Source organism: Simochromis diagramma, unplaced genomic scaffold (genome assembly GCF_900408965.1).
Source record: "Simochromis diagramma unplaced genomic scaffold, fSimDia1.1 OVJJ01000247.1, whole genome shotgun sequence".
Classification (NCBI taxonomy): Eukaryota; Metazoa; Chordata; class Actinopteri; order Cichliformes; family Cichlidae; genus Simochromis; species Simochromis diagramma.
Window position 1 is genome coordinate 881,912 of NW_024386949.1, and position 27,245 is coordinate 909,156.

Genomic DNA, 27,245 nt, shown 5'->3' on the forward strand with positions numbered 1-27,245 from the left:
TTGCAGACCAAAAAAACTGAGGCAAGACATTTGGAGGATGTGGTATCACTGCAGCTCTGAATAACTACAGAGTGGTTAGTTTATGCTGTGATTATGATTTGACCTCAATCCGAGCCAACCGTTAGGTGTATGTTGCAAGTTTGAGCTAAAGAAATCTCCCATAGCGATGCTTAGTATTCAGGGATGAAGGAATGGGGTATAGATGTGCAAATGTCTGTACGGCCTAGCAACTAGTCATGAAATAAACATAAATTTTCCATGTTCTTCAGTAGTACAGAACACAGCACCTTCATCCTGTATTTACCATTGTTGCTCCCTCCCAAGACACATCTGGCCATTAAGCGTTCTAAAGATTCTCGAGAAGTTGCAAATGACACATTTTGGTTTGCTTGAAGTTCACTTGGATTTTTCTCTTTTTGTGAAAAGAAAGCCCATGTATTCATGCAATGCTTTTAATAATAAACTAATGTACAGAATGTTTTCTCTCATACCACTGCTCTGTCTGTAGTAGCGGTGTCATAATAAGTGTTTAACCACTTCATTTGTCCCATAGTACAGTTAAGCCCCTTTTCCATTAGTACTTACTCAGATTGACTTGGTACAGTTCGCCACAGTTTTCAGGGTTTTTCATTAGGTCATAGTACCTGGTACCAGGTACTTTTTAAGTACCTGCTCGCTCGGGGTTCCAAGCAATCCGAGCAGGTACAAAATGTGATGTCATCAGACTGAGGACTCCACCATCTGGCTCGTCAGTAGTGTCAGTGAAAATTAAAACCGCCATTTTTGAAACCTGGCAACAAGGAAAATGGCTACAAGAAACAACGCTGTGGTCCCAGAGTCTGACAGAAAGCCACAGACCGAGCAGCAGGTCTGTGGCTTGCTTTGAAGTCCACTTTTTCTATGCGTGTTTCTATGACGACAACCACGCATGTTAAGTAGTACTGGATTGCAGTGGAAAACCAGTCAATCCGCATCGGGTCATGGCATCTGTGGCGAGTCAATCCAAGTAGGTACCAATGGAAAAGGAGTTTTATATCTTTCTTTGTAAAATTAGCCGCTCTGCTGCCAGTACATTTATCCATAATTGTGCATGGTCAGATGCTGGCAACGCCCTTTCATGTAAACCTGGGGAAATCCTTGGTGTGATAACAAAAAGACACAGGTGTGTTGAACTTTCCATATAAAGCTGTGCGTATGGACCAAAAAGGTTTTATTTTAGAAACAGTCATATCACATTAGGACTCCCATATATAGAATATTTATTATACAAAAAAGTTTCAACCACAAAAATGTGGATTCTTGTGATTTTGTTGTTTTCACATTCTTTGAGATGCACAGCCCTGTAACTGTAGATATGACAAGATTTTTCAAACAATTTAACAGGTAAGAGATAAAACTTGATTTTAAAGGCTAAAATTACCTATAAAAACTTTGCATTATACGACACATAAAAAATGCTGCTGCTGCTTGTTCACATTAGAAGTGCTGCACTTACTTCTCTGGCTAAAAAAAAAAAAAAAGTTTACATTTTTAGGATAAAATATCTCAGCATGGCTTTTGTGTTCATAAACGGCCATGCTGTTGCAGTTTACTCGAACAAAGCTATCTGGTCTTGACTTGACTTTCCAGGCCAAATGAATTGCGCCCAGCTGTTGACTAATGGTGCACATTCACCACTAAAGAAACATCATGTCACCACTACTTGTGTCCAGAGTGTGGGTGGTGGGGGAAGGGAGGGGGTGGTTGAGTAAATAGGATGGGGGTTGGGGGCAAAGTGGGAGTAGCACCACTGCATTGTTTGGCTGACAGTGGGACAGCAAGGGGGAACGGGTGGTCCAGGCCCAGAGACAATGCCTGAGAACATGCTGCCTCTCTGCTAAGCCCCTTTTGTGTGGCAGGGAGGGAAACCCCTTACAAATAGCCATCACCAGCGCATCATTCATGCCTTTATCATGTTTTGGAAATGTGCTCAGTGGAAACATGGCATGGTCTGAGATCTCATATTGTTGTACACTTTCAGGGCTACTAATAGGGTATTATGAGATTAGCTCAGGGGGATGTTGAAGCATCTGGCAGTGTTGCAGAGAAAACTGGGGTTTGTGTTACAGATGTAAAACAATATACTCAAAAAAATCCCCCTTCGAGAAGTCTAAATACCAAAAATTTACCCAAACGGATGTTTAAAAAATCTTTTTTTTTTTTTTTTTTTTTTTTAGATTAGCATTTTTTCCCATTTCCACATTTTAAAATTTGTATTCATATCTTGCAACTGACAGTTTTTTATGTATAGAATGCTATGTAAAAAGAAAAAAGAAAAAAAAACTTTAACTCTAAAGAATATCACTGCAATTCTCTGAGATTTCCACATGCAGTGAAGCTCAGCGTTTCAGCCAACATTTAAATGTTCTTGGTTGTTTCACAATTTACTTATCCATTAACAATTAAGCTGTACAAAAACTCAACATTGGATTGTTGGCTTTGTCGCAAAAGGCTCCAATAAACAAACTTTTCATCTATAATGTGTTCACTTAACTGCGCTAATAATGTGAAACTCTATATTGAGGCTTTAAGAAGAACACCTCCTAAAGTTGAGGCTGTTTATTCTAGAGCTTAAGACTGTATGCAGCAAGGACCTGTTTGGGGGGTGGAAAACATGTCAGAGTCTCCACTTACATTCAACCCAATTAACAATACAATGGTGCAGGGATTTGCAAAGAATCAAGTCAGCCAGTTTGTCAGTATACATTTGTTAATTATTTGTTTAAATTTGGCCACAAACAATAATTATCACCTGCAATTAGGTCAGGGAAAAGGAGAAGGAATTTTCATTAATTGTGTTTAAAATCCTGACAACCCCAATTAGCCAACAGGTCCATCCCGGCTGACACCCAAAGACTGCTTTGCCTGTTGTTGAGATAAAACTCATTATGCTTTCTCCGGTACACTGAATGCCCCCACAATACTGGTTAAGCCGGTCAACCCTTCAACTTTAAGATGTAATTTGGATGTAAAGTAATCTGGCATGAGGTCATGAAATTTGTGGGCAGATCGCTCTCATTGTGGAAAATGATACAGTGAGACTGGTGCTGATAGTGAGCGTGTGAGAAAGGACATGACCAGTGAGAGTGCAAATAAAATAGCTTTTGGAATGTCAGTATGTTTTGATGTAGCCAAATATCCTACTGAAGTGTCCTTGACAGCAAACATTTTGCTGCTTAGTCAGACTTTTTAGTCTGTTTTTAGTCAGACCAAAACAAAACGCATACAACACATACAAAACTTAAATAAGAGCCGTAACTATAATGCCAACAACTATAACACATTTTATGATAGGTTGTCTTCAAGAGATCTGATCTAAAGTGGACTTCAGATTAGATTAGATTAGATAAAACTTTATTAATCCCTCGGGTGGGTTCCTCTGGGAAATTCAGTAATGAGAGTTTAATAGTTCAATAAGAGTAAATAGTATACATTATACAGAAATAAATGAACTCTTGCTTAGTTTATTACTATGAGACGTTCTACCACATTGATTTGATTCAGGAGTTTGTAGTGGTTGAGAAGTTGGCACACTTATCAGGGAGTTTACAGTTTACAAGTAACATATGTGACATTCCCAACTGCCAACACTGACGATGTCTGTTCGCCACTCTTACCAAAACACAAAAGCCTCCTCCTTCGAGCCGGAATCGAACCAGCGACCTAAGGATTTCAGCACAACTCTCCTACAGTCCTCTGCTCTACCAGCTGAGCTATCAAAGGGGTGAACTCTGGGTTTGTTAGGTTGTATATTCTACACACAGCTGTGTTGTGTATATATGCACAGTACTGTAGGTGTACTGATTACTGCTGTTTACTGCTGTAGACTTTTATCAGTTGCAGGTTGCTGGAAGCACTTGACTGCTTACAAAAACAAAGTTGGTAAACCAAAAGAGTAAGACTGTTGGTCAAAACATCAAATAAAATATAAAAGAGCTGAAACCAAACACGGGTCTCATATTAGCTGGTGTGTTCAATGTCATGGATTAAAATTTTTGTTGAGGAGAATTTTTGTTAATTGACCAAAATTGACTTTTTTTGTTTGTTTGTGAACTTTGTTTGTGAACTCACTGTAAAAATCATACATTTCTGTAGTAGAGAGTTAAAAAAAAAAAAAAAAACAGGAACATACTGTGATTTAATTATTTATCTACTACTTATTTACATTAGTGTTGTATGATTGCGAATGGAAGACGTCTTTTTCAATAGAAAGTCTGTAAAATGTATGAAAATACAGATAAAAGTCTAAAATTTATGTCCTCCTTCACATTTTCCAAGTGGGCTGATTCTAGCCCCCGGGCCTCATGTTTGACATTATTACCTTTTCTTACAAACATAGCAGCTTTTGGCTCAAAAATGGACGGTGTCAGTAACACTAAAAGGGATGTTTCCAAAGGCAGTTCACATGCCATTGGTTCTTGATAGTCCATCTTTTATATGCATTCATAATATAAAAACAATATAACAGCATTTTATATACAGTATGGCTGAAACTACACAGAGACAGGAGAAACTCCAGATTCTTTCTCTCATTATAGCAACAGAGTAACACTAAATATCCATACTGTCATTTGATCTATTTTTAAAACAGGAATATCGTTTCAATATCTTTAAAATTGCTTCCTGCTTCTATGCAAAGTTAGTCAGCTTCAGCGTTTTGCTTGGTTCACAACCGAACGGCTCAGCGAAGGTCATTGTAGCACGTGAAGGCTGAATGTTTCCTGCTGACTTTCCTCACCCAGATGTTCCCATCCCGTGAGCAGGTTTGAACTTGTGCCTTTATCCAGTCACATTTATCTCCAGGGATGTCAGATCTGTTATGAACTGATTTGCTACCCAAGCATAGATAACCTAAATGTGAAATGTAACTACTGAGTATCCTGTAAAGTCTACAGAGGTATACTGAAACTGTTTTACCTCTGCCCCTTAGATCCGGAAACATTTTTCTTAAACTTCACCTATTGGTGACTTTAAGGACACGACCAGATGAATCATAAATTCAACAACTGCTCATGAATCTGTTATTGCATCATTTCAGATGAGTCAGTTGGCTAAGCAGGATGTTAATATTTCCCAGTCGTCCATAAGCGTTGTATTTCCTTCTCAATAGAAAACAGAATGCTTCCTTTATGACCTTGGCTTTTTTTAAGCTGACAAGGAGCTTCCTCCACTGCTTATTAGTCTTCAGACCGTCCATGTTTTGCATTTAGCGCAAACAAAACACCAATGAAAACTCTTCAAAACCAAGAGAGGCATCCATTTGTGACATGATCCCAGCAGTTTTTATGACTCCAGAAAAACTAAACTGCAAATTACTCAACATTTGGATCAAAGTCCAACAATAACCGTCTATTCTACAGAGGATCAATAGAGCTGATAATTGCAACAATGGGCTAAATTGAATTGAATATTGCTTTATTTTAAAGTTGCTACTAATTCCACAAATTGAAAACGAGGCAAAGCACATTACAATAATTATAACAGTCATTTGAGTTCATTTCCATTAAATTATAGCACATTCCACCCATTTTTAAAATATGTGCGTATTCATAAATTCCGGGCACAGGCACATGAACCTCAACCTTTGTTAATATGAATATATTGTGAGACATTTGCATAATCCACTTCATAATCCACTGCAGCACTCGGCAGTAACAAAGATAAGGAGGGGTAGCCACTGTTTCTCCTGGGAACGCTACACAGATAAACGGAGGAAAAGAGACCCACTTTCTGCTCCTATTATGAGATAAAAACAAGGGAAGGCTTTGCAAAGTTTTCACTTTCCAATGCATTTCCCTTTTAGAGACAGATGGTGGTGGAATATCATTATTTGTATGTTTTTTTTCTTCTTTTTTTTTCTTTTTTTATTTCACAGACACTGAAATTTACTGAATTTCCGCAGAGATGAGGTGCATGGGTTATTTATGTATCCACCGCAGACGCAGCATGCTGATTGTATTACCCCGCTTCTGCTTCACGGAGACACTAAAATATGTTTCTTGCAGGAAGTGTTTTTCACACAAAAATTGAAAAACCTCCTGTGTGCAGTGAGAGGAATCACAGGGTGACAAATGAGCAAACAGAAAGCAAACTCCCAGCTCGTCCTCAACATCACTAATGAGACCCGTTTTTAGCTTCAGTATGGATGGAAAAGTGTATGTGTGCCTGCACCTGTGTGTGTGTGTGTGTGTACTCGACTTTCTGAGTGCATGAATGTGTATTTCGTGACTGAGGCAGTGAAAAGCTCTCTTAAGTCTCCCAATCGTTCCAAATTGGCCTGTGGGACGATGCCACCACACAACTACATCCATCCCCACTGTTCTGCATGCATTCCTGGTGTGTGTGTGTGCGTCTGCATGTGTGTGTGTTTGGACAATGGCAACACTTCCTTTTTGCCCTAATAGGCAGGGAGCCTCGGCCATTGTGGTCTGATTAGGGTTCCCATTCAAGCTCTCTGGGATTTCTAATTGCGAGGCCTTGTGCAGCAAACTCCCCCTCACTTCCCACCCCACTACACTCCCCTCACGACTACTGTAAGACTTAATGAGACACAATTACTGCCCCCTAGGAGTCCTAGAGCAAGCCAATCACAAAGAGACATAGACCCCCAGTGAATGGCCACTCAGCAGAGAAAGAGACAGAAAGAGGGAGCAGGAGGGAAGGGAGAATCATAAGCCCTCATTGTCCAGAGAAAGCACAGAGAGAAGCCTTTTTTTGGAGAAATATAAATGTTTTTATTTAATGCCGGCTCATAATTAGGCCCCTGAGAGGAAAAAGGAGAGCCAGAGGAGTGGAGAGGGCGGGGAGTTCAATAGGAAAAAAGGCCTGTAGGTACAAAAGAAGGAGAATGACATGTTAGACTTGCAGAGGAGGGTGGGGGGAGGAGGTGGAGGGGGGAGGGAAAAGGAGAAAAGAAAAGGGGACAAATAGATACTGAGGTGAAAAAACACAGAGGCAGAAAAAGAGAACAAAACCAAGTGGAAAAACTTGACAGGACTTTCTTCTTTTCTTCTCGTCTTTTTAGCATTTTAAGCCTATTTGGCGTGGGAAATGGCCTGACATTGAATGATTTGTGCCAGGCAAAGTGAAAAGCCGAGGCAGTCGCTATGTTTTGCAGGTTTGGCACTTCACGTTTGGCTTAAGAGGTGAAATATTCCCCGTTTTGAGGAGCCTTTCTGCCAAAACTGTGGGAAGCAATATAACGGGGACTTACACAAGTTTGGATTTTGAAAGAGCTGCAATAAAAGACACAATTTGCAGACACCTCTTGATTGTATGGGAACATTTACTGTATTATTCTTCCAGATTAGTACAGATATTGTTTCAGGATGTCACGTCTGGGAATTTTGAAGTGTTTTTTCTTGGAAAGGAGAGTGTAGTGCAAAAGCTGAGCCCTTTTATGATGGTAACACACAGGAATCAGACACAACGGATATCACTGACCAAATAAAAGACTTGTTCTCTTGTGAAATGCTGCATTCTTGGTTTAATTCATAGTGCAGTATAATACCCAGCCACCTGGAGGAATGGCAGGTGTGACCTTCCACAAAAAATATGAACAAACAGTACAAATAAAAAGCTTTTAAAGATGTCTGAGTTGGGTTTTTTCCCTTCAAGATACACTTGTACACAGAACGCACTGTTTAACATTCTCAGTGCTTAGAAAAACCTCACGGGGCAGTCATAGTCTTTTGGCAAGAACCTAATCTGAAAATCTCCCTCACTTTTCTTGCTCTTGACTAAACAAGCAGACGTCGTTAGTGCATCTTTGCCCTGTAAACCCTTACACACACACAGGGACATAAACAGCAACACATATAAACACATACACACTGGTTTTCAGTGTTGTAACAGTTTAGAGGTTTCCTGCAAGGTTTCTGAGCTCGCGTAGCTCCATGTAACTGTATTTTTTTAAGTCACATCCTGTTTTGTTTGTCACTTGCAGACTTTGTTCCACTGATTCACAGATACCCCAAAGCCAGGGCAATGTAACAGTAAAACACTGATGAAGCAAGAAAGTATGCAGTTGTAAAAAGGTTATTGTAAAATTTTTACAAACAATTTATGAGGATCAAAGAGTTTAACAGGTTTGTTCACCCGTAAAGACAAGAAAACTACACAGGACACCTTCAACACACTGCTGGCATATATGAGCTTAAAAATGCCTTCAAATATTTAGTAAGTGGTGATCTGGCTGCAATGCAGATGCATCACCACAACACTTTTGTCAACTTCTAGTGTGTATTAAGAAAGAGAAACAATTCTCAGGGTCCTGTTTGATGATATGAAAGCAGTAAGCCTACTACAAACTGCTCACTTTGTCATTATTTTGGGAGTATTTAATTAATCATCCGTGCCGTGCAGCCAGCAAAAGACAGAGCAGCTAAACTGATCCAGCGGCGCAGCCATTATTAACTCATGTCGCCTCTGATGCCACTCTAGAGGCAAAGACGGCTCATTTCACTAAGTGCGTATTTCCTGGATTCCTCTGTTCTCACTTCTCCTCTTAATTTCTTCAGATGAGACATGTAAGATGTGAGGGAAAGATTTAAATGAAGAAAGCAAGGCATCTGAGATAAGATACACTAATTTCTCTCTTTAAAATTATTTTAAGCTCAAACGTGCTCACGCTCGCTTTCCCTCTGTGTCACACACACACAAACGGACACACGCACACACCGCCTTGGCCCCATGTTCCTTTCAGTGTGTGCAGCCTCTCAGCAAGTGACTGAACCCCCTTTGTTCAGCAGTGACCCTCTTAAGCGCAGGTTGAAGCCTGCAGCCATTCCACTTTGGATTTGGACCCTATCGCGTGTCACACAGCTAAGTCGACCAGGACCGGGCCTCTTCACTCAGACACATGGCAACAAGTACCCATTCACATCAGCAGGGTTTAAGCTAAAATAACACATTTATGAGCAACTGTAGAGCCCTTAGTCTGTTTGCTTCCTTTGAATACAACAAAGGAAAAACATCTATTGTTCTCTATTATGCCAAAATACTTTATTCTTAATTATATTAGTCTGGCTTTTCAATAAGCTGTTTAAAACAAATGGGTTTAAGTGAACAAATCTAAGTTGCTAATTACTTATCTATCTTTATAGTGACCATACCCCTTTTGCATGTAACCCCAAGCTGAAAACTCGGTCTGTATTCAAACATTCAAGTCAAGTTTCATCGAGGTCAGCTATCTTTAGATTTCATAATATAAAAATGGAACAAACCAAAGTGTTTCAAACAAAAAAGAAAAAAAGATTCAGATGGATTCAATATTCAAGCATCAAAAACTCCACAAATGCACTAATTTTTATTTATATTTTCCCTTATTACTGACATTGTAGAGAGGACATTACAGTGTATGCTGTTCTCTTTTGCTATTGGTCTTGAGTAAAATCACTAAAAGCAAAACATGTAAATTTTATAAGAGTCCAATCCATAGGAATTAATGCACAGTATGAATTAGTGGTAATTCCCAAGAAGATTCAGTCACATTTTCAGACGAAACGAGAAAGGGACAGCGGCATGCATGCATGTGGCCCTGTGGCGCAATGGATAGCGCATTGGACTTCTAGTTAAAGACATAGAGATGCAATTCAAAGGTTGTGGGTTCGAGTCCCACCAGGGTCGCTGTTTTCTATCTGAACAAAAGATTATGGGCTGTTTCACTTAGATGATAAAACACAAAGAAGGTTTTGGATGGGGGTGTAAATTGTCGATGAAAATATTTAAATTAATTAATTTAAATGAATTAAATTCATATCATGCATTAGAAAGAATAAAATAAAATGTTAGAAAAAAGTAGTTTTCCCAACTGTATCCATTGCCATAAATGTGCAGATTGTGCGCAGGTATCAAGATGACGCCACATGATGCAACTGATTAAAGCTCATTTGCACTGAAAACAAGCGAGCTTAACTCACCTATTTGGCAGATTTTATAAAGCCTTAGTATCAAAGAAGTGTTACGATGGTTTATTTTTGGAGCTTCTTTTAACATTTTTTCATATAAGTCTGTTGCTCCTGGAACAACAGCATCTTATGCATACAAAGTGGAATGTGTCTTTGTCAGTTTCACGTGGCTCTCTGTTGGTTTCATCAGCTTAATCAGGTCCAACTGTGACTTAGATTGACAGGTCATATGTCAAAAGTGGATGTTTCACAAAGCTCTGCATAATTCGAAGAGCTGCTTTTCAACCCTTTTGTATTTATCCAGGAAAAGTTAGCAAATCCCCAAAGCTTTTTTCATTGCTCTGATTTCAATTATTCAGCACCAGACCTTTAGATCTGGTAGCAGCTCAGTGTCAAATACAAATCTGAAACTAAAAAACTGTATTAACATACATTATAACAAGAGAATTATTTTACCTTGAGTTAACCTTAGAACTGAACTTTGCATCTATACATGCACCGTGGCCTTCTGCATAGACGTTGCTTAATCTATGAACTGTGTTATTTAAGAATTTGTTGTCCTAAAGTCTTCATCAGGTGCTTTTTCAGCAAATGTAAGTTCCCAAGGCCTAGCATGTACAAACCTCACATGGATAAAAGTTAAACCAGAGCATTTTCAACATCTCCGTTGGTCAAATTAATGAATAAACAAAGCCCAAATAAAATCTGCAAGTCAGCAGCATCATTGTCAGTACTCAAGACAATACGCCTTTATTTTTAGATGGAATTTTTATGATTGTGGTTGTACTTTTGCCACTCTTCACTATCTGATATGCAATTCTGAGTTATTTTCTCCTGTTTTCATGCAGTACATGCTGTTAAATTGCTCACATTATCCTTGAACACCTTAGAGTAAAAACAAAAGTTAAAAACACAGATATAGAGCACTTCTTTTGACCCCCTTTTTACCTTCATGTCCTGTATCTGCAAGGCCCCATTACTGAAAAAGCTTGCTCTAACTGGTCGTGTGAACCAGCAGCCCTGTGAGCGAGGCACATCTATGTAAGAACTATCTGCTAAAACCTGCAGCTGTAGATGTTTGAGGATACACAGTGCACAATACTTTGGTGCCATGCTCTTATTACCATTTGCAAAGTGTGAAGTGAAACCTAAGCAGAGCCAAAGCTGCGCTCAAGCTTTTGCACTTATTAGCCAAGCTGTTAGCTATCCAACATGCTAACGCTAAGAATTTCTGGCAGAGCATTGCTACAATCAGTACAATGAGCACTGCTCACTTTTTGAAAGGTTTGGGTTTCATGCAGGTTTAATGCAGAGTTCTCCCAGAGTGCAGGGTGTTGGTTTGATCCAGCAGGAGTTGTACATTTTGAGTTGTCTTAGGAAGGGTATCAGTTATAAAACTCTGCCAGATCAAAGTATTTACCGTGTTTACAAGGAGAAGCCTTAACACCTGTTTTCCGAGGGCATTCTCTCACAGGGAACATTTCTATACTTTAAATTGTGTCATTCAACTTTCTGAACTTCACATGGCTGTAGATGCAACTCAACATAATAAAAAGATGCCACCAACAGGTCACCTGTGTAATCCAATCATCATTTTATAAAGCGGAATGATGCCGTTTAAAAGTAAGACGAGCAAACAAGGAAAAAAACTGGCAACTTCTCGCTCTTAGGTTGAGGGTGTGTCAAACCAGCTGTTTGCGGGACTTTATTTGGTTGGTTGGTTGTTGCTCCAACCCTGAAAACCATATATGGATCACTGTTTTCCAGTCAAGTGTCAAAGGAAGTGATGCATCTGAACGATTGTACGCTTATCTGTGCTCACACACCTGAATGTCTGAAAATCTTCTCTTCAGACAAAACATTCGCTTTTGTTGTATGTTACTTTCTCAGGTGATTAAATAAAAGTTAAACAAAAAGTACTTCATGAATGTCAGACGATCACGATCATAGCTTTCTTTGTTTAATACTGGCAGAAAAATGAAAAATGCTCTCCCGTTTTTATTGTTGCCATGTTACTACAGCGACTACTGTGTTAACAAAACATTAACCGTCTGCACAGTAAACAGGTCGGTAATTATTGTCCAGAAGAACACTACTGTTGAGTAAATTCATTTGGCAGGAAGGATATCAAGTCATGTGTTACAGGTTATTGAATGAATCACATGGCATGTTTCATTTCAAATTGTTATATTGTTAAATTGTTAAGTATTTTTATGTGTCAACTTACTTGACTGGTCTTGTTCAGATAAACCATAAACCCCATGCAGTCTCTGTGATATGTATATAGAAAGAAGACTGTCAATTTGAAAATAAAAACTTTCATGAGATCTCCTTTTTCAGCATCAAGGAGACTTAAAGGTTTTGATGTGACAGAAGCAAGAAAGGCCTGAAGTCAGTCTGAGGATCAATCTTTCCTTTTACATGAGAGTGACGTCCTTTGACTTCAAAACAGATGCAGTAGGCCTGCACATGACAAAATGTTACAGTCACATGTCACTCTCAGTGACTTTGGCTTTAAAAGTGGGGCTGATGCCTTCTCTTAGACAGAAAATTCAAAGGAAAATAAATACTTTAAATGTAATAGTGCATTTTATACACAAGTTGTAATACCTCATATTAGATTATGTTAATGTTGGAAATCTTTAAGGCTCAAAAAGCTTCTTGAAGTGCTAATTTAAAGCAACAGTCATGTTATTGCTTGAAGTCATTCAGGGCACATTACTCTTTGTTTTATTATTGCACAACTTTTTAAATCTCTGGATTCCAGGCTGCAGGCCAGCTATGGGCTTCACCGAGAGTGCTGCCTATATAAAACATGTAAAACATTTACTAGTCTAACTAGTGTTTTCTGCAATCCCAACAGTGCTTCCAATTTATCACTTTATGTTGTCACTTTTGTCCTCTTGCAGCTCAATCAGAGAGATAAGAAGGATAACTTTTAGAGCTTGTGGAATTTTTATTAGGCTGTTTTCCCAGTCCTTTTGATGAGGTGTTATTTTATTGACTTTATAATGAGACTTTTTAAGAATTGAGCTCATATAAGAAAATGATGTTATCAATTTTGCATAAATGTCTTGAAATGTCTCGTTTTTAAAAGGAAAAGGGGGAACATTTTCTTAACTATAGCAATGTTGATTGTAATATATTTGAAATGTCACATTTTCTGTTTCTGTTGCTTAATTTAAAAAACAAAAACAAACATAGGCTCATAAATGTGGTTTTGTTGTAGTTTTCACCCTGCAGGTTTACTTTGACATGTCAGTGTGATTCAAACATGTAAACAGTTAGTGCGTGTTAACATTTAGCATTTTCAAACCTATATATTTTGTTAAAATTACAAACCTAGTTCCTCATTCAACTTGATTCTCCAACTGATTTCTAAACTGTTTTTACTGTTTTGATTCAAACTGTACTTTCAGTCAAGTGGTTCAATGATTAAATCTTATCATGCAAAGGTCATAAAAATGCTTTACTAGTCTTGCTCTAGTCCCTGATTCAAAGGTCCTCTAATTACTCTCTTTGCTACGCTGCTTTGATGATACAGTGAAAACTGCACCATATACTACTGTGCGATGCAGTGAAGATGTTGTTGTGTAATGGCAACGCAGAGGAAGAGTGTGGATCTAAAAGTTGACCATTTAATTTTGGTAACATTTGATATAATTGAGGCCTTTATCTAGATTACTAAATCGATTTCTGCTGCAAAACATATTGAAACCATATTCAGGTTTCTCTTCCTCGGTGCTCAATTTGTGCACAAATGAAAGTATTTCTGATCATTTATGTGTCCCTAAAGAACTTTCATCTTGTCATTTCAGTTCTGTAACTTAAGAAACCTTGTATTAAATTTAAAAATGTATGTGTCCTGTATTGAGGTTGTTTGGGCCTCTGCTTAGGATGCTTCTGGGTACTTCAAGTTTGGAGGTGTTCTGGGTTTGCCCAACTAGAAAGAGACCCTGGGGTAAACCCAGAACCCACTGGAGAGATTATATTTCTCGTATGATCTCAGGAGACCCAGGAGGAAATGGAAAGTGTGGGGGTAAGGATCCTGAATAAAAGGATCCAGCTTATAGCCTACTGCCACCAGAACTGAACTTCAGATAAGTGGGAGATGATGGATTGATGGATGGATGGATGGATGGATGGATGCGTGGATGGATGGATGGATGGATGTGTCCTGTCTGTAAATTATATATCTTCACTTTTCTGATGCGGTGAATTCTACTCCACTCGTGGCCCCCTCTGGTTAACATAGAATATGTTCAGAAGCAAAGTGAGCCTGGTCTGATGCTTGCACCCCCACAGTGGAATACAGGATGAATGACATGCAGGCTTTATACACAGTTGGAGACACAGAAGAAGGTACCACAAGATTTTCATGTGAATATAAAATGTGCATAAAACTAATGTGTAAAGAAAAGTACCTACACTCCCATTTCTGCAGTCTCTCTTTCTTGTTCCCCATCTACCCTTCATAATGTATTTCCTCATTGCCTTTTACTTCATTTTCCTTTGTTCTACAGGACATTTTACTTCCCTTCTCTTCATCATTATCTGACCACCTCTTCATCCTCTCCCTTATGTCCTCAGCTGTCATTCCCCTTCCTTCTATCGCCCTCTTTTTTGACCCTCCTCTTCCTTACCACTTTCTCTCCCCCTTCTTCATTTGGCTGAAGCTAAATGTCTTGTGTGAGATAACATCACAGTAGGAAATTCCGCCTGTGTTGCCAGACTGCTCAGTTTTCTCCCCAGGGCTGGCAACAATGTGCGCCCTTCATAAGTGCCTCTACAGCACTCAGGATCTCCACTCATCCTCTGTGAGCCCGGTCAAAAGACCCGCCGGCGAAACCCAACGCTTACAGCTCCACGCCAAAACCACAGCAGGTAGCTAGTAGGATTACTGCAAATACTCTAAAATGTCCCCGTACAATCTTACATTTACTTGCATTTACTTCCAAGATCCCCACTTTTACTTTTATTTGCATTTCCCTTTCTTGCATACTGAATGGTATCTGAACATTTGTATAGAATCTCAGAAACTATAAACTGCATTTTCAATGCAGCGTATTAAAATTCTGAAAGAACTTATAACAATTGCAACAAAATCCAGAAAATGTTTTTGTCATTTTAGCGGTAAAAATGTCATCATATTTCTTCATATTGTTTTATGTTTAATAAAAATGGATGACAGGGTTTCTTTTTGTCAGCTTAACCTCTCTGGTTCAGTTTAACAACCGTGTTTCCTCAAAAACTAGACGCTTAAAGTCATTCACTTAATCGTCATCACTGAGGGATCTTATCTTCTGGGGTGTCACTCATTCAGAAGACAAAGAAATAAAGAGTAAAAGGTAGAAAAATGTTTTTAAACGCTTCCCTGCAGAAGTAAAATCCCTAGAGACAAATGTTTGTTTTGGAAGAAACTCCTGAGAATCGAGCCCACAGCAGTTCTGGCAAATGCACAGAAGCTGCAGATATTCAACGATTTGGAAGAGCTAATTGTAAAACTTTAATATTGTTTTTAAAAGCAGAGGTTATAGATGCACAGTATGCACACTTAGTTAAATGTTGGACCAAAACAACATACATAGTAATGGCCTCCAAGGATTCTGTCATCAGTGAAGGGCCAACATAGCTCTGAGCCTGTATTATTTTAACAGGCCGTATCTCATAGTATTGATCTCGTTCTTGTACTGTAAATACTCATTTAAGTCAGTGACCCTTTATATAGCTCTTACTGCGAAGTACCACAACACAGCGTTACCACAGAAACTAAATAGTTAGCTTCAGCTTGCTGAGATTAGTAGGTTGTTGTCTGGACAGGTCGAGATGTTCGCGGGCCATGTGGTATAAAAGGTTGTATGTATTTAGGACTATGTCTCTAAGTTTGGAATGTCCATGCTATAAGCACTCGAGGTTCTTTGACAGAGAGGAAAGGAGTGTCTCACTCTGTCAACGTCTGTGACCTTTGGAGCTGAGTTCAGGGAGCCAAGTCTGGGGGAAACAAAACAACAAATTTCTTTAGTTTGACATGTGTAAAATACACCAAAACATTTTTATAAAATCTAATTTCTCCCCCGTCTGTATCATATCATCAAGTTAATCTCAGAATATCAAGTTGTGTTACTGAAAATGAGGACCAATTAAAAAGCTGTGGCATAAAACATGGCAGATTTGGGCTACTATCAGATGAAAACACCAACCTAATTTGCAAGCAAAATACCATTAGACCAGCGTACAGACTGGCGTTTTTATAGGCGTCTGAACAGTCAGAGCCATTTCTCCTTGAGTGGGTTACCCTTTGACTGCGCTATCTCACAAATGAAGGCTCATGCAGCTGCAATCCTTGACAACTGCAGCTCTGAATGCACCTGTTGTCAGACACGTTTGAGGTGAGATAAGCTTAATTACACTCTGGTGCATGCTTTATCATCGCTGAGTGACACTGCTAGAGTTTGTACTGGGTCTGCACTTCCAAGGCTTTAGGAATGCCATTCAGTAGATGTAGTATTTTGTGAATGATAAATGAATTGCAAGAAAAATACTTCATAATCACCTGCAAGGATAATAAAGTCGACCCATGGCTTGCTTCCTTAACTTATACAATGCATGATTAAAAACAGCTCATTCGTTATATACTGAGAATCCATATAAAAATACTATCGATGGAAATCACAGCTACCTGTCACTCGTTTCACCTCTCTGTACTATTTTGTCCTCACGGCTCTATTTTCCTCCCTCCTCATTCCCACAGTGGCCCCCATTTACTTCAGTACCTCATTCCTGCCTGTTTTGTGGTGGAGGGGGGAGGGGAACCATTGCTTCACAGCAAGAAGATCATTGGTTCTTGCTGTGTCTATGTAGGTTTTCTCCAGAATAAAGACATGGGGTTAATTGGTAGTCCTCAGATGACCACAAGTGTTAAATGTTGGTCTCTATGGAGTCACGTTCTGGGTTATCAAAGTGGTAAGACTTGTGACCCATGGCAAGGCATTTGTTGTTTTTCCATTAATTATCCAATTTTATTTATATCACACAGGTTCACAACAACAGTCATCTCGAGGTATGTTTTAATGTAAAAACCCTTCAAAGTATTCACCAATGGCAAAGGGTGAATAATATGCTAAATAATTTTCTACAAATCATAAAAATGTGCATCTAGATTGGATTAATAAATGCCAGTAGACACTGTGATATGACTTAGACACATTGCATAGAGCTTTCTTGCGTTTATGTCACTCAGCAAAGAGAAATAACATCAGTTTATATTTTCAGTAATCCTAAAAACAAACTAAATAAACCCAGAAAAGATGGAGATACATATTGTTTTCGGTTATTTTGACAACAGCAAGAAGGGAGGCCAAACTGCATCACATGACGGTTGTTAAGATGAGCCCAAATAAAATTTAAATACAATTACTTTCAGTTTAAAAGCATATAATGGGTATTAATACAATTAATTATGAAATGTGTTTCTGTTTATCACTGTGAAGCAGCTCTGTGAAAGGTTCCCCTCAAGGCACCTGTTCCCAAAATGTTTGAGAACCCCTGACATTAGTTATTAAATGTGTAGCCAGGTTAGGGTAACATTAGGTTTAGTTAGGCAAGTTTGGGATTTATCTTTAATGATCACTGTGTGTCTGGACGGAACAATCTGAACATTGTCATGGGTGGGTTGGTCAAGTCATGCATGGCGGTTTCTGCCAAGTTTCATCTGGGACAAAGTTGACTCATCACCTTCCTGCGGAATGTGTTGCTCCTCCTGATACAAATAAATGTATGTGCACTGTCCTCAGAGAGCGGCCAACACCCTGTGTTTTATCTAGATTTTAAAGCTGGGTGAATAGGAGACATTTCTGAAATTCATATTTCCTGCACTGTTGCAGACACTTCAAGTAATTTAACCAACATCCTAAATGGAAATGAGGTAAGTTATCATACATTTGGATATGCAATCTGAACACACGCTTGTTGAAAGGTATGAGCTCTTAGTCCTCAGTTTAGATGATTACATACTGCTTCGATAACATTAAGATTCAGGATCTATGGAGTCCAATCCATAACTGACTGCATTGGCAGTGTTTTTGGATTGTCATACTGAGAAATGGAGCTGTTGACAATCACGCACTTTCTAGCTGGTGGATCAACATTTGATCTTTGCCCAACACCACTGGCTGAAATACAAATCCCCAAACAAGGCAGAGCCTCCAAAGTGTTTTATAAATGGCTGTAGACACTCACTGTTGTACTTCACATCTGACCTCCTCCATTCATACTGTTGATGACTTGAGTCATCATTTTCCAAATTTGGGTTCATCACTCCATAAAATCTGTTGCCACTGATTGTCAGTTCAGTTCTTGGGTAATTTGGCATTCCTCAGTCTTTCTCCCTGCTCCCCTCATTAAGAATGGCTTCATGACAAGCATCCTTTTCAATGAGAACATTTCTGATGAGGCTTCAGTGAGCAGTAGATGGATAAGCTGAAGGTCAAAATGCATCTCTCAGGTGATATGTCAGGTCTGGATTTTTCCCTTTTTCTTGAGGACATGACTTTCAGATAATATTCAACTGGTCTAGATTCTTTTCTTTCTTTCTTTCTTTTTTTTTGTCCATCGGTTGTCCAGTTTCCTCAAATTCCTCAAATTGTAACACCATGCCAATATATATCAAGTTTTTTGGCGAATAGCTCTTTGGGAATAAGCTTGTTGGTGAAAAAATACAATTTTATGCCTGTCAAACTGTGTTATTGTTTTTTATAGGTTCAGCTAAAGAAATCTGTAGCAAATTATGTGTTTTTGTAACAGGCTGTGTAATAATAACAAGTGTAATAATAAAGTTTCTATAAATACAATTTAAAATTGGTTAATTACTAAACTGTCTGTTATCTGTAGATGGAACATTGGTTCATCCTTTGAGTTACGTGCCTTTTTTAGTCCCTGAATTAGTCGCAGGTCAGTGTTAAGTGGCTTAACAAACAAGAAAAAGCATTCCTGTGAAATGGGCCGGACTGAAAAAGAGTGAAAAAGAAAAACTTTGAAAGACCTTCAGAAAGTCTGGAAGCAAAATATAAAGAAATGAGGCGTGGCTCAAGACTTTTGCACAGCTGTTACAGCAGGGGCAAACAGGGGTAAATATTATTCGGGATCACTTGTACATGGTGCGTGTGTGTGTGAGAAAGAGAAAGAGTGAGCTTGGCTGACTGTTTAGACTCTGTGCAGATGTGTGTATGTGTGTGGGTCGTCTTCCTGAGTGTGTTTGTGTGTGTGCCTGAGTGTTTATTAACCTGTCTGTACAATGTGTATGTTAGTCAGATTTTTACCAAATGAGTAAAATGAGGCCACTTAAACGCTCCAGGAAATAAGCTGAGCCGTCAGACTTACTCTTTGCCTACATGTTATTTTAAGCCCAAATTACACATCATCTGATATCCATCCTAAATGGCTTTTCCAGCTTCACTGCTCCAGGTATTTTGAGCTAGAAGGACAGCAGTAAAAAAGGGGGCAGCAGGTTTAGCAGCAGTATAAAGAAAAGAGAAAGAAAAACAGGCCCAGCTCCACTAAGATGATGGAAATCTGCCAAATCCAATTCCCTGAGAAGGAGAGGGCAAGGCCCAAGAACTATGGAGATCCCACTTATCTCTTTTTCAAACATTTACACTCACAGCTTCAGTATTTCAGGAAGTTGATCTTCCCAGATGTTAAAGACTCATGTTGATAAAGGGCATCTAGTATAAATTTAAGCAAGAACGGGTTGAATAAATGTCCCTTGAGCGTCTCTTTAGTTTTATATAAAATGAGGAATACGTTATCTGTACTTTTTGTAGCAAGCAGCAACTATTTCTTTTAAGTAAGCTGATCTATATGAAAGGAAGTCTGTAATCAGCCTGTGATCAACAATCATAATTTAATGTTACCAAGAGCGCAAGTTACACTGCAATAATCAAACAGGTCTGAGCAGACTTTGGTTGCATGCAAGTGAACGGTTTTTGCAACATGCAAATGCAATCTTGAAATCATCAACTTGTGTCTAGCAACAATTTAATTATCAGAATCAGGATATCTTTATTGTCATTTTTAACAAGTGCAACAAAATAAGTGCAGTCCCTGCGGTGTCAAGAGAAAAAATATAAATATAAGCGAGGTAGAACACAGTCATTCAGTATAATAAATAGAACCTTACTGCACACAGACACTATTGCACAGGATGTCACCCACTGCACAGTATTTGGCAGGTTGAATTGTAGGTGATTACTTGTAATTCAATGCCCTAACAGCTACAGGGTAGAAACTGCTATTTAGTCTATTTGTCTTTGTTCTGATGCTCCTGTATCTTTTGCCTGATGGCAACAGTTGGAACAGATTATGATCGGGCTGTGAGGAGTCTTTTATGATGTTTCCTGCTTTCCTGAGACAGCGAGAGCGGCGCAGTTCGTCCAGAGAGGGTAAAGAACAGCCGACAATCCCCTGGGCAATCAGGAGCAATCATTAGCTTTATTAATTTATCTGCACTCTAAATAATAAAAGCAAACATAACAAACAGTAAGTCATTAGGACATCTGGTTGCTACACCAGAAACCTTTGCCCCCAGAGGCTGTCGACAGGCTAACTCCCAGATTATACATAAACCAGCTATTGTCTTTCTACTAGATGAAAAGGTTTGAATATTTCTGGTCTTTAGTTTACAAGAACTGAAAATGTATCTGCCTTTTTTGACTAGAATGAAAAAGATAAGATACTGGCTTACCAGACTCATTACTACAGGAGATAATGAACTTTACCTATTATAATTGTATTAATTATTAAATATTATTGCTGCTGAACAATTTTACTGCAAAGAATACAGTGAGTTGCAGTGTATTTAAGTGTAAACATAACATCAATATGAAAATGACATGTGCGTTTTGTTAATTCAGTGAGTATTTAATTAGTCCTAAAACAGCTTCTTTTTGTTTATTAACACACTGCTTAATCAAGAAAGGATAATTTGTCTTAAATGGCCCTTGACACACATGCCACAGGTTTTAGATATGAAAGGCGTACTGTGTCACCTCTCGTTGCTTGAGCCTACTCCTGAAGGCCAGACTCTAATGGAACACTAATGGCTTTCAACATGGTTACATTTCTCACCTCGTCACTGCTTCTGCCCTCAGAACAGCCTCACTGAAAAGGTCCCTCTGAGGTTGAAAGCCTCTCATAAAACACAGCCAACGTCTCGAAGTTAAGTGAGCTCTGAGGCTGTCGTCAAGGCTCTTAATGAATCCTCGTGCCTGTTCGGGACCAGAGCCGGCCGAGTGTTGGTGTTTACCGCAGGGAAGACGTCATCGCTGCTGAAGAAAGATCGTAATTATAAACATGCCACTGCTGTTTCCAGTCGTAGCAATTTAAGAACAGACCCCTGTCGCCCTAGGGTCTTAATGACGCCAGGAGAACAAGTGGCAATTTAGAAGGGTTCATGGTAACACCCTCAATGCAGGGCTGGCAGCCTCCAAATTTAAACTACAGTATGGAGGGATTATGAAGGGAGACACGGGCAAGTGGTCAGACTCTGGCAGCTGATTTTACCTCCTGTGAAAGGGAAACACATGACTGTCTTCTGTTGCGTTCACTTCTGTGTGTGTTTAAAGTGCTGAAATAATTGTTCATGGGTTTTTAATCGCTAAGTGATGTTGCAGTTAAGGTACAATAGCGTCAGTTTAAACAGCAACACTCGTCGATTACAACCCAGGAAGTTATTTTAACAGCTCTGTTCAAGCTGATTCATGAGGTGTATGAACACGGCAATATGTCTACAACCGTAGTGCCAAGATATGCAATCAGTCAGAGTGTCAGACAAGCAATTATTCTGAATTAAATGCAAGACACGACACAAACATGTTGCCCATAATCTCTAAGAGTGCAGGAAACTGTACTTGTAAAGCCTCTGATTTATTTGTTTACTTGTACCTGTTACATTGACCTGGGTATTTGTTCAAAGCAGTCTCATTAGCAGTCTGACTGCTCGGGTTTACTGTCATGTTTGGTGTCTTTTTGCTGCCAAATGTGAGCAATTAACTGGGTGAGGATGTTGCCAGTTTTTGGAAACGATGATTCAAATTATTATTGGATGACCCACAGCAAAACTCCACTCCCTTTTAAGTTGGATTTCACTTGTATTCCCTGAGGTTGTGACCTGTTCAATCAATGCAAATTATCAGCTCATTCTGTTGTAGTGAAACCAGGTGTGCATTATTGGCTTCAGGCAGTAACTGAATGGGCACAGTTTAGCTGTGTGAGTGAAAGTAAAATTGCTTTGCAGCAGATCGCACATTATTGAAGTTTGTGTGTGTGTCTGTATCCCCTAAGCTAAATTCAGGTGTCAGCAGTTAAAAGGTATTGAGTTAAAGCAATATTACTGCTTTGTTGTTGTGTGTCTTTGAATTCATACACCTGTACAACCCTGTGCGTATCTGGTCATGTGGTAGCTTGTAGTTTAAAGAGACAATGCCAGCCACTGCTCCATAGTCATTGTATGTACATGTTTTTGTTTATGGGCCTATATATTTTTTTATTATTATTATTTGAAGCACCTGGTGATATCAAGCCATGCAGATAGCTTTGGTTTGGGATTTTTGAGAAATTTGTTTTTTCAGCACTCAAGGCATTTGGAAAAATGAAATTTGGAATTTGGAAGACTTATATGTAACTTCACCTTCCATCTTTATGATATATTAATTGCTCTATTTTCAAATTCCAAGCTTCTGAGGAGTTTTTTGGTTGTAAAATCCTGAAACTCAGCTACCAAAATAGTGACAAAGAAAGCTAGGCTGGAGCCAAGACTCTTGGGAATCACCCTATCCATGGAGAAACACTGGAGCCACACAGGAAAGTCTGCAGATAGTTTTCCAGCAACCCCTCAGGGTGAGTTTTTAGGCTGCATTAGGAAAAGTTTAAATAAGTTAAAAAGTCATGTTATAATGAAAAAAAAAAACCTAAATGTTAGGGGTGGTTGATATGTAAAAAAAACAATATTTCAGCATATTTTACACCTTCTGGCTCCCATATCTGTGTGTGTGTGTGTGTGTGTGGTTTCAGGAGGTTGGTTAACACAGACATGGCTGTCATGGTCCTGCCCAGCAGTAGACTGATTGGATGGGAGGTATTTGTGTCAATGTTTGCTCTGGTTAATGAGCGGAAGGAAGGTGAGTCCATACAATACACACTCATACACACTCTATCAGTAGTGCAACACTGTCAGGATTTGTGTGTGCGCGAGTGCGTGTTTGTGTTAAGGGTGACTGCCCTAAGCCTCCCAACCCACCCCGGGCTGATTAGTAGTTTGTCTTTAAGTAAACATGGAAGAGAACCGCAGAGGAATCTAACCTGTGGAAGGAAGGAAGGGAGGAATCCTCTATCCATCACTGACCAGGAGATGCAGAATGGGCGCACACTGCAAGAAATTCCGATTTCCCCTGGGAAGTGACCGCCTTCCACTCAATAATGATCGCTCAGCCGTTAAAGGAAAAACACATTGTCAAAAAGAAACCTGCTTAAACAAAGTAAAGCTGATTTTTCTGACAGAAAATCGCGTTTATCTGAAATATCAGCAGATTCAAATTTGTCAAAAGTATTTGGCAAGGATGAGCACTTAAGTGAGTATTTATTGCTGAGTGTTGAATTTCCAGGCTGTTGAGTAATTAGCTCAGAGCAATTGACACTTCCAAAATCAGATATCATAGTTATTTATACTCTGATTATTTATCCAGCCAGTGAGAACTTGGTGACAGCAGCATTCCCTCTGAGATCAAGGGTGGCGTCTGAAAGACTGCATCCAAACTTAAAGAAAGTAAACATCTTCAGAAGTCAGGAGGGCCTTCACGTCTTATCTTGAAGACATACATCACATCTAATTAAACTCAGGCCTCTTCTCCCATGCGCACATGAAGTTTTAAATCAACCAAATTACCCTGGGGACCAAGGCGACACTCATTTAAATATTCATTTAATTGCCAGCTTCAGAAAGATATTATACGCGGAGTTGCAGGTTTCAATGAAATTGGGTCAGGTCGGTTATTGGTGCCTACAGAATGAAGTGGATGATGGTGGCGAAGACAAACATTGCTAACAAAGCATACATGTACATACTTGTAACCTGGAATTTAAGGGCATTAACGCATGCACAGTGGCTCAGACATGTTGCTCTCAGGGGGAATCTAATGTAAATGTTGTAGACATTGGGAAATATGACAGCAATTTCACATGCGCCAACTCTGCCCAAGTGCCATGAGTGAGTGGAGTGTGCTGCCCTTAAAATCTCTTGGCTAACTATTATCTACTGAATATCCAGAGAGGTGGTTAAGAATTACACAAGGGCTTGTATTTATTAATTTGTTCATAATGCGGAGAACCCGGTAATAAAGCTATAGCAAAAGGAAATTTCCCCTCATTTTTCTTTCTGTTGAGTATTCCTGCTACTTATTCTGTTTGGCAGTAAAATTCCCTTTTATTCCATCACCGTAATCTGAGTCTGAATCAACTTTATTGACCAAGTAAAAGGATTTGGGCTTTTTCTTCTCTTTCAGTGTAACAGGATAGACAACACACAATACTAACAATCAAAACATGTGTAACATGTGTGAGATGTTTATATTCATGGCACATGGTAGAGAGTTTGAAGATGTTGGAATAAATAAGATATGGATAACTAGTAAATAAATATATATATATATATATATATATAAAATATCATATCATACACACATTACTGTTTATAATATGTATAGAACATTATCCAGATAGCGATGCTTGTTTGGCACAAATTTAGCCCAAAGCAGAGGTTCTCTTGCGTGCCAGATTTGACCATGACTCATTGCACTGACTGAGGTAAGACTGGTTGCTTGACCAGGTTCAGTTTATATAGGCCAGATGTGAGGTGTGTACTGACATCTGGGTCACATCTGTCCCACAAAAAGCTTCCCCTAGTCTATGTCAAGTGCAGCTAATGACATTTGAGCCAAATCTGACACAAATGTCAGGTGCTCTGAGCTGTATGTGTGCAAAGACTCCCAGATTATGCACAAATGTGTCTTCTGAGTAATTATTCTTGTTCCTCACCCCAATCAGACTTCATAAACTTCCCTTTAATATAATTGCAGTTGTGACATTCTGTCTTTCAAGGCTAAAACAAAATGCCACTTTATCATCATTGCAGTGATGATCGTCTACGCTCTGTGGGAGCTTATGAACATGAGTTGATTTGTGAGGAAGCATCACATTAACTGAGACTTTATTATCTTGTCTGTTGTTAACCCTAATTCCCTTTTTGCTTATCGATCTAACCACATTTTTCAGAGAAACTACTCAAGACTGACAGGGTTGTGGCTCCACGGTGCGAATCAACTTAATTTTACCACATTAAATTATAGAAAGGAGAGTAGTGTTTGAGAGTATCACAAGCCCAAACTTCCCATGAGGAGGTTACAAAGACACAGACATTTCAGAGTTTCACAGCACGCCTCAGTAACTCTGTGAGAAGCCGCCCTCCTTTGCTACCCACCCACCTTTTTCTTTGGCGTCGTGAACTTTGAGAGCCCTGGGAGAATCGGGGGGAAACCTACCGAGAGTCAAGAAGGGAGGTTAGATAGAGGAGTGGCAGAGTGGGCAGCCCAGAGAATGCAGAAGTTGACTTCTAAACAGATGCAGTAATTCCATTTCCACCCTTTTAAATTTGGTATGCAGGGGGCCAGGGCGTAACCCTAAACCCACTATCGCTGTTGCACACAGAAGGGGGAGGCGCAGTCGACAGTTGGTGGCTGGGGCCACCGAGTCTATCGGCCTTGTTAATCAATACGGGTTCCACTCTGATAGACAGCGATTGGTGTAACCGATGCCCACCCTGCTATTTTGTTCCCTCTGGCAGGAGGAGCAGGCACCTGTTTCTTAAGACTTTCACCTGCAGTTCACAGCTCAGCTGGAGACGGCTGGCCCAGCGTGAGGCATCTGGATCAGCCCCAAAAAGTTCCTGCACATACATAAGAATGTCTGAGGAGTCTCATTTCTTCATGAGAAAATTGTCCCCCCCGTTCAGACAAAGTGAATGTTGTTTTGAAAGTAAAACCAGCTGCAAAAAGCATCATTTTTATGTGGAAGCGAACCAAAATGAGACACTATTATCTGAAATTAATAGTAAAAGAAATTCATTCAGGTTGTTTTTCTTGCTGTGTAAACAAATGTACTGTTTAAAACCACTAACATTGGTGGTCATAAAGTAATAATCAATAAAATAATCAAAAGAATGAACAAAAACTGCATTACTTTTGCATTATACACACACACACACAATATCCTTCTATTGGACAGTTATGTATTGGAGTTTCAGGAGCGGGACCACGCCTCCAAACACGCTCCTTCCGGTTCTCATCTATATAGGTTCCCCCAGTTCTGCAAGCTGATCGTTCTCGTTTATGTGCCTCCCCCTCCTTCCCCCTTTCAATTCTTTAACTTCTTGACTTCTATTTAGTACACAGGGATCTACCAGGCCCGGGAGCCATCGCTAGTCCCCCTCGAGGCCTTCCCCAAACCGCAGCTCAATTCATGTCCAAGCATTCACCTTTACCTACTAAAACGCTGTCAAACCTAAAATGAGGACGTGGGCCCAGCTAGTGAATTAGCATTTATTTGTTAACATACAGCATTCATCTAAGTTAGTGAAAAAAGAAAAACGAAAATGCTTCAAAGAAAAGCAATCAGGCCATTTCTGCCCACACCTGTTGGAGCAAGGACAGGTAGAACATCCCACAAACTGGCGGTTGTGACTGTAGGCCTGAACGCTCCTCATTCTCTAACCTCTGAAAAAAAATCACAGCTCAGCATACACTTTGGTTTAAGATTATTCTCTTTGTCATTAGCTCTGATATGTTATTTATGCAGACGTGTGGAAAGAGTTGATGTGTTGCTATCAGCAGTTGATAGTTGCTTCTGGCCACAGCGCAGTATGCACTTTGTCATTGTTTTCATATTTATGCATGCAATTGAACTGGAAGTAATATTCTTCTTGCTACTCCTCTGCAGTCTCAGACCATTCTGCTATTTTTCAACTCCTTCCACGCAAAGTGAAGTCAGCTGATTACAGTGAGCAGGAAAAGGACTATTTGTTTTTTGTTTCCTTTTTTCTGTCTGTCCATATTGCAGGTAAATGAAGTGCATGTAACTCAAGTCATGACTTGGGTTTTGAAAAGTTTTCTTAATGTGCAAATGTGCTGACACATTTGTAACTGGAAACACTTTAATATGCTGAAATATACTTTAAATTATTATCTGAAGAGA

General features: G+C 39.3%; 1 protein-coding gene and 2 non-coding genes across 9 annotated transcripts in view; 2 read left to right on the forward strand and 1 right to left on the reverse strand.

Moving 5' to 3' along the window:
- Nucleotides 1-3,674: 3,674 nt before the first annotated feature.
- On the reverse strand, nucleotides 3,675-3,762 carry trnay-gua. The gene is given in 2 exon segments: nucleotides 3,675-3,710; nucleotides 3,726-3,762. It is a non-coding gene; the product is annotated as a tRNA-Tyr (tRNA).
- A 5,811-nt stretch (nucleotides 3,763-9,573) lies between these two features.
- On the forward strand, nucleotides 9,574-9,666 carry trnar-ucu. The gene is made up of 2 exons: nucleotides 9,574-9,610; nucleotides 9,631-9,666. It is a non-coding gene; the product is annotated as a tRNA-Arg (tRNA).
- Nucleotides 9,667-22,176: 12,510 nt separating this feature from the next.
- The window catches only part of LOC120737654 (frizzled-8-like), a 57,209-nt gene continuing 52,140 nt past the window's right edge, over nucleotides 22,177-27,245 (forward strand). For 4 of the 7 annotated variants that reach the window (XR_005696797.1, XR_005696796.1, XM_040038484.1 and 1 more), the window contains exons 1-3: nucleotides 22,177-22,313; nucleotides 22,679-22,841; nucleotides 23,016-23,122. The gene's annotated coding sequence lies outside the window, so the exon portion shown is untranslated. Of the gene's footprint in view, nucleotides 22,314-22,376; nucleotides 22,451-22,678; nucleotides 22,842-23,015; nucleotides 23,123-25,839; nucleotides 25,984-27,245 lie in introns of those variants that run through there. The other 3 variants (XR_005696795.1, XM_040038487.1, XM_040038488.1) reach the window with 3 other exon arrangements.